General features: G+C 45.2%; 1 long non-coding RNA gene across 1 annotated transcript; it reads left to right on the top strand.

Moving 5' to 3' along the window:
* The first annotated feature begins 780 nt into the window (after positions 1 to 780).
* On the top strand, positions 781 to 6,725 carry LOC123108388 (uncharacterized). Its single transcript, XR_006451892.1, has 3 exons — positions 781 to 1,031; positions 1,115 to 1,258; positions 6,452 to 6,725. It is a non-coding gene; the product is annotated as an uncharacterized lncRNA (long non-coding RNA).
* The last annotated feature ends 2,895 nt before the right edge of the window (positions 6,726 to 9,620 follow it).

The following is a 9,620-nucleotide window of genomic DNA, read 5'->3' as shown; positions in this document are numbered from 1 at the left end:
CACTATGCAATTGAGCGTTTAGTTCCTTATCAATTCAATCTGACTTCACGCAGGTTTCAACTTTCAAGACTGACGTGGGAGATTTGGTCCAACATTGTTTTCCAGGCTTGCATTTGTGGTTTTCTGGAAAAAACGATCAAGCTGCAACAGCATTGTGACTGCAGAATTCAGCAGGGTAAATTTCCGTTCCGTTTTGAAAATCGACCAGTCACATTGATACAAGTTTTTTGTTTCTTTTGCGGGTCATTGATACAAGCTTTTTGGTATATCTAATCATTATTGGAACGCAATAGGTTCTGGCATGCATGGTTGTTAGGTGCATGAGAGGGTGCGCTGTCAAATTCTTTTGTATCTGAAAGGAACCTATGGCTATGAGCAAATGGTGGAAGTATTTGTGTATGGCTATTATAACCCAGAGAGCTCCAGCGACAGCAAGCTCGCTATCTCGATCCTTCGTGCCAATTGGGATCTGAGCGAAAAACCTTTTTCTTTCGAATACGCAACCGAATACAATAGTCCTTGGCCCTTCTACGCTGGTCACTGGAGATCAACATGGATCGAGTCGTGTGTGCCTTGGCCCATCTACGGAGGAGAAACGCAGGTCTTGACGCAGCGGCATCTGCACTCGCGGCATCTACGGCGAGAGGACCTTCACGATTCACACAAGTTAACGTGCTACTCAGATTGTATGTTGGCACTGGACTTCATGCCGCAACATATATGCGTATTTAGAGACACACTCTGACTCAAACAAGGACAAGCTCCAGGCTGACAGTATGCTCTAACGCATGCTTCAATCACCGACGCGTGCAGAGCTAGCCGTGCACTGGCGTCCATGCAAGTGGCCATGCACTGGAGCTTTCACACGCGGATGTGTTAAAGCCAACCACCCCACCCGTCTAGCTGCGCACATATTTAATGCAGTACACCCCCCACAACGCTGTAGATGAAACAAGCTCCATTGCAAACCACATCGAAGGTTTCCTGATCTCTCCCGGCGACGCCGCAGGCAGGCTCTGGCGCACAGCAAGGTAAGATCTCGATGACATCTCTTGCCACGCTCTCACTACCTCCCCGCACTTTGCCTAACCCCACGGCACATGTCGACGGACAGGCTTTGAATCAAATCGATGGGCGGAGAAGTTCATCAAGAACGGGGCAACCAGCAAGACACAGGCTTTGAATCAACTCCGGTCATCATGAACAGAAAGAGAATGCAGCACGGAGAACCAGCAATCCAGACGGGATCATCAAGCAGGTCCGGCACATCACACATATCTTTTTTTTTGCATGATAATACGTGTCTCATTCATATCATAAAGAACAAAGTACAAGTCACGTAAAGACCGACATGACAAAACTGAAAAGATAGCAGAACATCTTTGAGCTTGACACCAACGCACGTCACCTGCCTCCGTCACCACCACAGTAGCCACCGAAGAAAAGAATGACGAATCACCTTCTCACCCGAGCTCGACGCGGCTCCATCGCTGATATGCAGCTTTGCGGACCTCCAAGGTGGCTCACCAAAAGTGAAGCCCTTACCGTTGAACGAATCAGACCAGAGCAACACCCCGGACACGCCATCCAACTCCAGATCTAGCATCCCACCACGACTAAAACGCCGAAGGAGGAAACCATATCTGCCATCCACGAACCACGAGCCCAGCACATGCTCCGTCTTCCAGATGTCGTCGATGTAGACCACAATCTGCATCTGCTCCTGGACTACCTCCCAAGCTTCGCGCCGACGCTGGAGCAAACGCCGTCGTAACGGCGGAGCTTGAGGACACAGGTCCACCACGAGGATGCCGCCGCCGCCACACCATCCTTGCTTGAACAGACTGGTTTCCAAATCCATCCCCAACAATAGGACCGATGGCCTCGTTAGGAAAGAATCCGAAAAATCTTTATTCAGCGTTGTCATCGTCACCGCCGAAGCAAAGACGATGAACAACCTAAAAACCTAGACTACGAGAGAGTAAAAACGATCCACACGCGTGGATCCGGCGACCACCCTCACCACCGACGACCGAGGTCGCCGGCGGAGGGGAGCCGCCGGAGAGCGGCGTTGGAAGACCGGCCTCCCCTGGCGGCGGCTAGGGTTCCAGCCGCCAGGGACGAGAGGAAAACTCAGCGTTGGCGTTTAGATCCAACACATCACACACATCTAGAAAACCAAATTGGGCCCACGTGGTAAAAACAGTACGGTATTGCATGCCTGGAGCTTAAGTCATACACATACCGCACGGAACGAGCCCTACATAGGCAGCGCGGCCACAGTATTCCTTTGTATATGACGATGTATGCTTCCCTTTGTCATTCTCCGATTATTAATGCGCACATCATCTCGACGCAGCCTGCGGCCAGATATCTGCGCGCAGGAGCAATGCTACACTTACGTAAAGGAGCTACTTAAGTTTACGTATCAGCCAACGTGGAACAATAGGATTGGTGTTTAGGGGAGTGAGGGGCCCACCCCCTAAAAATCAGGGGGGTGTTTAGATTAGTTTGGAAAGTTTCGTAACCTTACGTATAGTCTTTCGTAGGTTTAGCATTTTCGCTACGCGCAGATGCCGCTGCGTCCAGAACGTCCACACTCATCTACGGAGGTGCCTTTTAACTTGCTCATTCCTGTCGCCGCCGCCGCCCCTCTCCCCGTCTCTGCCCATGAGGTGCCTACCGACGCGGACGGCGATGACGACGACGACGAGGTGACGTTCTCGTGCGGTGTAGCTCTGACGTGCGACGGCAAGGTGCAGATCTCTCGATAGGTGGTAACATGGAGAAGATGGGAGGTGCTCCCGGCCAGATCTGAGGGCGCCCGTGACATCTGTTGCATATCTCGCATGAGGAGTCGGTGGAGAATTGATGGCATCGCCGCCGGCTGCAGCAATCCACCATTATCTGCAGCTGCCATCTCTCGGTGAGGTAGTCATCATCCAGATTCAGGTTGTACTGTTGCTAATTAGGCATGGTTTTTTTCTAATCTTCAATTCCCATAGCAGTTAGACGTAGTTGATTTCTATCTATGGATCCTTTGCCTTTTGTACTAGCAAATAAAACCAATTGATTGATTGTTTTCATGGAACACAGGTTTCTAGTAATTCTCTATGTTTTTTCTCTGCGTAAAGTAAAACATACTGAACTCAATTGATTGATTGTGGAACTCAATTTTTTTGTGGAGGACAGAGTTCTCCTGATTTCTCTGTTGCAATTTTTCCAAGGCTGACAGAAAGGAAACTATACTGATTCTCCATGCAAGTAGTGATTTCTTCTTTGTTTATGCTTCTTTGGTTCATTAAGTTCATTGGAGTGTGGCACATGTGCTTATCCATTCATGAACCTTGATCTTTCATGTGCCCAGATTTTGAAACAGTTCTTTGTGTGAAATTAAGCATTCTTTTTTGCGAGAATTGTTGTTGAAAATAATGTACCCTAAAAAATTAAATGAAAAAAATGCACACTAAAAATCAACATTTGATTATTTCTTGCCACAAGAGATCATTGGGTTATTTGTTCAATGATTTATGTTATAATGAACCAAAACTTTTTGGCCAATCTGATGTAGTTCTCAACGGAAAGGATTTTTTTTTTAATTTGGCTAAACACTGCTTCAGGTAAATGTCCGGTTCGACTACTTCTGGCCAAAACCTAAATATTGTTAATTGTGCTGGTAGTTGTGTTTAATCGATTCAGACTTGTCTGGATTGTGCATATAATGGGGGTGAGAGATTTTGAATGTAGTGGGAATAGAGCATGGTAAAGATTTGTGCTGAACAAATGTAAGTTTGAGAGACAACCAATCAGTAATAGCAAATTCTTATTAGTAGTTTAACTTGTGGATAAACTTATGTTGACCTGTGGAAAGAACCACTTCACCAATGGAGAAGTGAAGACATGGCCGTCGGTTGCAGCGATCCACCACTACCTGCAGCTCTCGTCTCTCGGCGAGGTGGTCTTCGTTCAAATCCAGGCTGTACTGTTGCTAATTTGGCCTGGTTCTTTTCCAATCTTGAATCCCCATATCAGTTATATGTTGTTGGTTTCTATTCATGAGTTCTTTTGCCTTTTGTACTATCAAATAGAACAATTGATTGATGGTTTTCATTTTTTTGCATGGTAATACGTGTCTCATTTATATCATAAAGATTAAAGTACAAGTCACGTAAGGACCGACATGACAAAACTGTAAAGATAGCAGAACATCTCTGAGCTTGACACCAACGCCCTTCACCTGTCTCAGGCACCACGACAACAACCACCGAAGAAAAGAATGATGGATCACCTCCTCACTCGAGCTTGACGCGGCTCCATCGCTGATATGCAGCTTTGCAGACCTCCAAGGTGGCTCACCAAAAGTGAAGCCCTTACCGTTGATCGAATCAGGCCGATGCAACACCCCGGATATGCCATCGAACTACAGATCTGGCACCCCACCGCGACTAAGACATCGCAGAAGGAAACCATACCTGCCATCCATGAACCACGAACCCAGACATGTTCTGTCCTTCAGATGTCGTCGATGCAGACCACAATCTGCATCCGCTCCTGGACTACCTCCCAAGCTCTGCGCTGACGCTGGAGCAAACGCCGTCGCAACGGCAGAGCCCGAGGACACAGGTCCACCAAGAGGATGCCGCCGCCGCCACACCATCCTTGCTTGAACAGACTGGTTTCCAAATCCATCCCCAACCATAGGACCGATGGCCTTGTCAACGAAGGATCCGAAGAATCTTTATTCAGCGCTGTAATCATCGCCGCCGAAACAAAGACGATGAAATAGCCTAAAAATCTAGACTACGAGGGAGTAAAAATGATCCACACACGTGGATCCGGCGACCCCCTCACCACCGACGACCGAGGTCGCCGGTGGAGAGGAGCCGCTGGAGGACGGTGCTGGAAGATTGGGCTCTCCTGGCGGCGGCTAGGGTTCCAGCCGCCAGGACAGGAGGAAAACATTGATGGTTTTCATGGATCAAAGGTTTCTTGTAGTTTTCTTGTATATTTTTCTGTGTGAATTAAACATACTGAACTTGAATTGTTCTTTTTGTGGAGGAATGTAATACAGAGTTGCAGAATCCATATTTGCATGTTTCATACTTGTATCCAGAAATCTGAATGGTATTATGTGGCTGTGAATTAAATCCTCATACTGGTTTTGAATTTAACTTCTTTGTTCAGAATGATGTGCATAGCGGTTGATATGTTCATACTAGTTTCATGCTTGCAATGTGTCTACTACGGATTGTGCACGAGTGCATTTAACCTCTATTATTGTGGCCATGAGATCTGACACTTGAATCTTTGTATCTTGTTTTTGAATTTAACTTTTTGGTTCAGTATTCTGGACGAAGCTATCTCCATGGTTCTTGCCTGATTTTTTCTTGTAAATCCTCCTCCCTAGAAAGATATTATTACCAATCATTTTTTCTTTCAAAATCATGATCTGTTCATCTAAAGTGCAAACTATCTATGCATAAGATTATCTAGTGACAATCATTTTTGAAACTGGACTTCTTCCTGTGCAGGTCATGTGTCTTTGTGCAAAATAATTTTTGTAATGGCCAAATAAGTTGTGCATGAGAAATGTCGAACTCTGCTAATTTCGTTTATTCAGCTAGTTTGTGCTGTCCAAATGCCACTGGCAATTTTAATTGCAGCCTTAATAAACAACATCTCAATGCATCTGGTAATTTTTGTGGCACGGCACATTTCTTGGTCATGGTTGTTGATCTGTAGCTATTAAATACTTCCTCCGTTCCTAAATGTAAGTCTATATAGAGATTTCACTATGGACTACATACGGAACAAAATGAATGAATCTACATTCAAAATGCATCTATATACATTCGTATGTGGTTTATAGTAAAATCTCTACAAAGACATATATTTAGGAACGGAGGGAGTAATATGTCAGGGATATGAGCCACCTTTCCAGAGTTCTGGGCCGTGATGTGGGTCCATGCACTTTGCTAATTGGGTTAAATACATCCATATACAGCCTGCCAATATAGCAGAAGTCTGGATAACGAGGAGGCTGGATGGTAGGGATACCGAGCTCCCTGCCGCCCGAGCTCCAAAACTATTTTTCAACAGAGCACCATCTTTACACATTACTACTGCACAGTAGTAATTTGTACCACTAAATGCCAAACCCCACACAGTAACTCGCATAAAGGCATGCAATGCCTGTGCTTCCCCTCTCTGCCTCTCCTTCACCCCTCCACCACTGTTTCTGCTTGCTAATGTTGGAGAAGATGGTTAGGGTTATTCGTGTCTTGGTGGCATCCATTTCGGCTGCCTTTTTTTTTTTGTTCATCCACTTGGCATTGTGACTCCACAGCTGCTCTACAGAATCGAGAGCCTGCCTGCACCATTGTCTTCATTATGGGTGACATCTATTTCTGAAGGCAAAGCTCTCTCTAAGTGCTGCTTCTGCTCACTCCAGTGCGCAGGGTGTCTCGGGAGAAGATAAACGCGCTACACAGAAATCAAGACACGAAGCACGGTGATGATCAGGGATCACGATCACGATGAGATGAAATACAGGAGCTAGGCAGCTTGGCTCAGATTCTACTGTTAGCCAAGGTTCCATTCAGTCACTCCCATGTACTTTGTTTACTTCAATCCTACTTCGGACAAACCCCAGGCAAGCTGTTTTTTAATACTCACAAACTGTCGGATCACCAGCAGTGATAGATCTATTTATATTTTGTTGATAATAGCCTGTTGCTGCAAGTGTTTGGTTGTTTTCTATTCCGTCTGTAAACTAATACTCCCTCCGTTCGGAATTGCTTGTCACAAAAATGAATAAAAATGAATGTATCTACAACTAAAATACATATAGATACATTCATTTCTTGGACGAGTAATTCCGAACGGAGGGAGTATAATACATTTTAGGCCACTACTTCAGTGACCTAAAACATCTTATATTTGTTTACAGACGTAGTAGTATTTTGCTGGCATTGGGTCCACATACTTTCTCAGTTTCCTTACAAGAATTTGGGGTTTGTCTACCTTCTGAACCAAAAGACAAATAGTTACTCTATTTAGCTTAGAAATTCGCGGGAAGTTCCATCAACCATTTTACTGTAGGCTTGCATTAGGATTCAGTGGGTAAACAATATTGTTACTTTAGAATTCAGTGGGGCAAACTTCCATTCCGTTTAGAAAACCGACCAGTTTAATTTCAGTTTTGCTCACATCACCTTGATGCAAGCTCATAACTGGAGCTCAGGTTTGCATTGGTAAAACATGTAAGTTGCAGATCTAGCATGCAAGGCTGTTAGGTGCATGAGGGTCAGAGGGTGCACTGTCAAAAAAAATTTATATCTGAAAGAGACCGTTGAGCAAACGTTAGTGACATCTTTTACACAGTACTGTTGCACAGTAACAACCCCGCCCCCCCTCCCTCAAAAAAAGAAAATAAAAAGGACACTCATAAGTTCTAAATGTTCGAGATTTGGCCAGGGCAAAACGGACGTTTTTGTGGCGACCATGGCAAGTTTAGTTGGCAAGCATGGCAAAATTTGCCCTCGGTTTATTTTTTTGCCAGATAATTGCCGTGCTTGTAAACAAAAATTGCCATCCTCATGTCAACTAAAATTGCCATAAAAACGTCGCGTTTGCCATAGTCAAAATATGAACATTCTGGATTTATCATTTCCAAAAAATGTACAGTAACTAACGTATAACAATGCTTATGGTTGTCCCCTCTTTGCCTCTCCTCTGACCCTCCAGGCCTCCACCAGACCACCACTGTTTCTTAGGGGTCTGGGTGTTGGTTGGTGGCATCCATTTCTAAAAACAAAGCTAAGGCTGTGTTTGGTTAAGCTTTTTCAGCCAACTTCTAGCTTTTCAAAGCTAGAAGCTAACCAAAGGGTGAAAACTAGAAGCAGAAGTTGTAAAAGCTACCAGATTTTCGTAGTGTAATTTCGGAGCGGGCGTTACCCCAACTTCGGACTGGTATTTTTAGCTGTCCCCTGCTAGTTGGCATGTATTTACCCACCGTTGCCACTCCGAAGTGGAAAACGGTTCGGGCTGGTCAAGGGCAGCCCACGAGAGGACGCCTCATTGAGACCAGCTCCTCTGCTCGATCCCCATCGACACCAGCGGCAGCTAGGGTTCCTAGCCGCCGCCAGCGCCGCTGCCGCCCCTCCACCGCCGCTTGCCAAGCTGTTGGCGCCGCCTCCGCCTCCGCCTCCCCGCCTCGACCTCCTCCCTCCTCCGATGCTCTTCTTCTGCCTCCCCGCCTCTCCAAGTCGCGCGGGAACCAGCAAGGCCGCCCCCCTCCACCGCCGTGCGCGCTACCGCCGGCGACGTCTCCGACATCCCCGCCGCGACCTCTTCCCTCCAGTCTTGAAGGTAGCTGCTCCCTTTCCCGCACTCCCCATTCCCCTCCTGTCTCCTGTACACGTGCTGTTGCAGCGATTGAGATTGTGGCGATTGAAGTAGCTGCTCCCTATATCAAAAGTATTTCTGTTAGTGATGAAATGGATGATTGTGGCGATTTTTTGCTAGTATTGCTGCAGCTGAACATTGTTGTATGTTCCTGTACATTGGATGATTGTGTACTGTTTAGTTCATTGTATGATAGTATTGCTGCACAATTCCTTCCTAGAACATATATATTGATCTATTGCTATGTAATTATTTTGCTTGATTGAAGAATGACTGAAAAAGCGGTGTGGGATGATGCACATCTGAAGAAAATCATAGATATATTCAGAGAAGAGGATGAAAATGAGAATAGGCCCATAAGTTATTTAAATAAGAAGGGTTGGAAGAATGTTTTGGAGAAATGGGAAGCAAGAACGGGAAAGAAGTATCCCAAGGATAAATTCAAGAACAAATGGGATGCAATAAAAAGTGACTATACTTTATTCATGGAGTTGAAAAATGAAGCAACCGGGCTTGGATGGGATGATGCCCAAAGTATATGAAAGTTGAGTAATATCGGCATGGAACAATAAAAAATTATAGATATGACGGAGACGTATCAGCATCCCCAAGCTTAATTTGTGCTCGTCCTCGAGTAGGTAAATGATAAAAATAATAATTTTTGATGTGGAATGCTACGTAGCATAATCTTGATCATAAGTATAATCATGGCATGAATATTAAGACACGAGTGATTCAAAGCAATAGTCTATCATTTGACATAAAAACAATAATACTTAGGGCATCCCAACAAACAATCATATCTTTCAAAATATCCATACTTCAGAAAGTTATCCCTACAAAATCATATAGTCTTGTATGCTCCCTTTTCTAAACACAAGGTACCCCTCATGCTTGTCCCGGTGTCAGCCAAGCAATTGTTTCATACTTTAGTATTCTCAAACCTTTTCAACTTTCACGCAATACATGAGCGTGAGCCATGGATATAGCACTATGGGTGGAATAGAATATGATGGTGGAGGTTATGTGGAGAAGACAAAAAGGGAGAAAGTCTCACATTGACGTGGCTAATCAAAGGGCTATGGAGATGCCCATCAATTGATGTCAATGCGAGGAGTAGGGATTGTCATGCAACGGATGCACTGCTACCTCTTGAGCACTGCGTTGGATTTCCTCGAAGAGGAGAGGATGATGCAGCAAAGTAGCGTAAGTAT

Source organism: Triticum aestivum, chromosome 1B, assembly GCF_018294505.1.
Source record: "Triticum aestivum cultivar Chinese Spring chromosome 1B, IWGSC CS RefSeq v2.1, whole genome shotgun sequence".
Lineage (NCBI taxonomy): Eukaryota > Viridiplantae > Streptophyta > Magnoliopsida > Poales > Poaceae > Triticum > Triticum aestivum.
The sequence above is the reverse complement of the archived record's forward strand: the minus strand, read 5'-3'. Positions and strand labels throughout refer to the sequence as shown.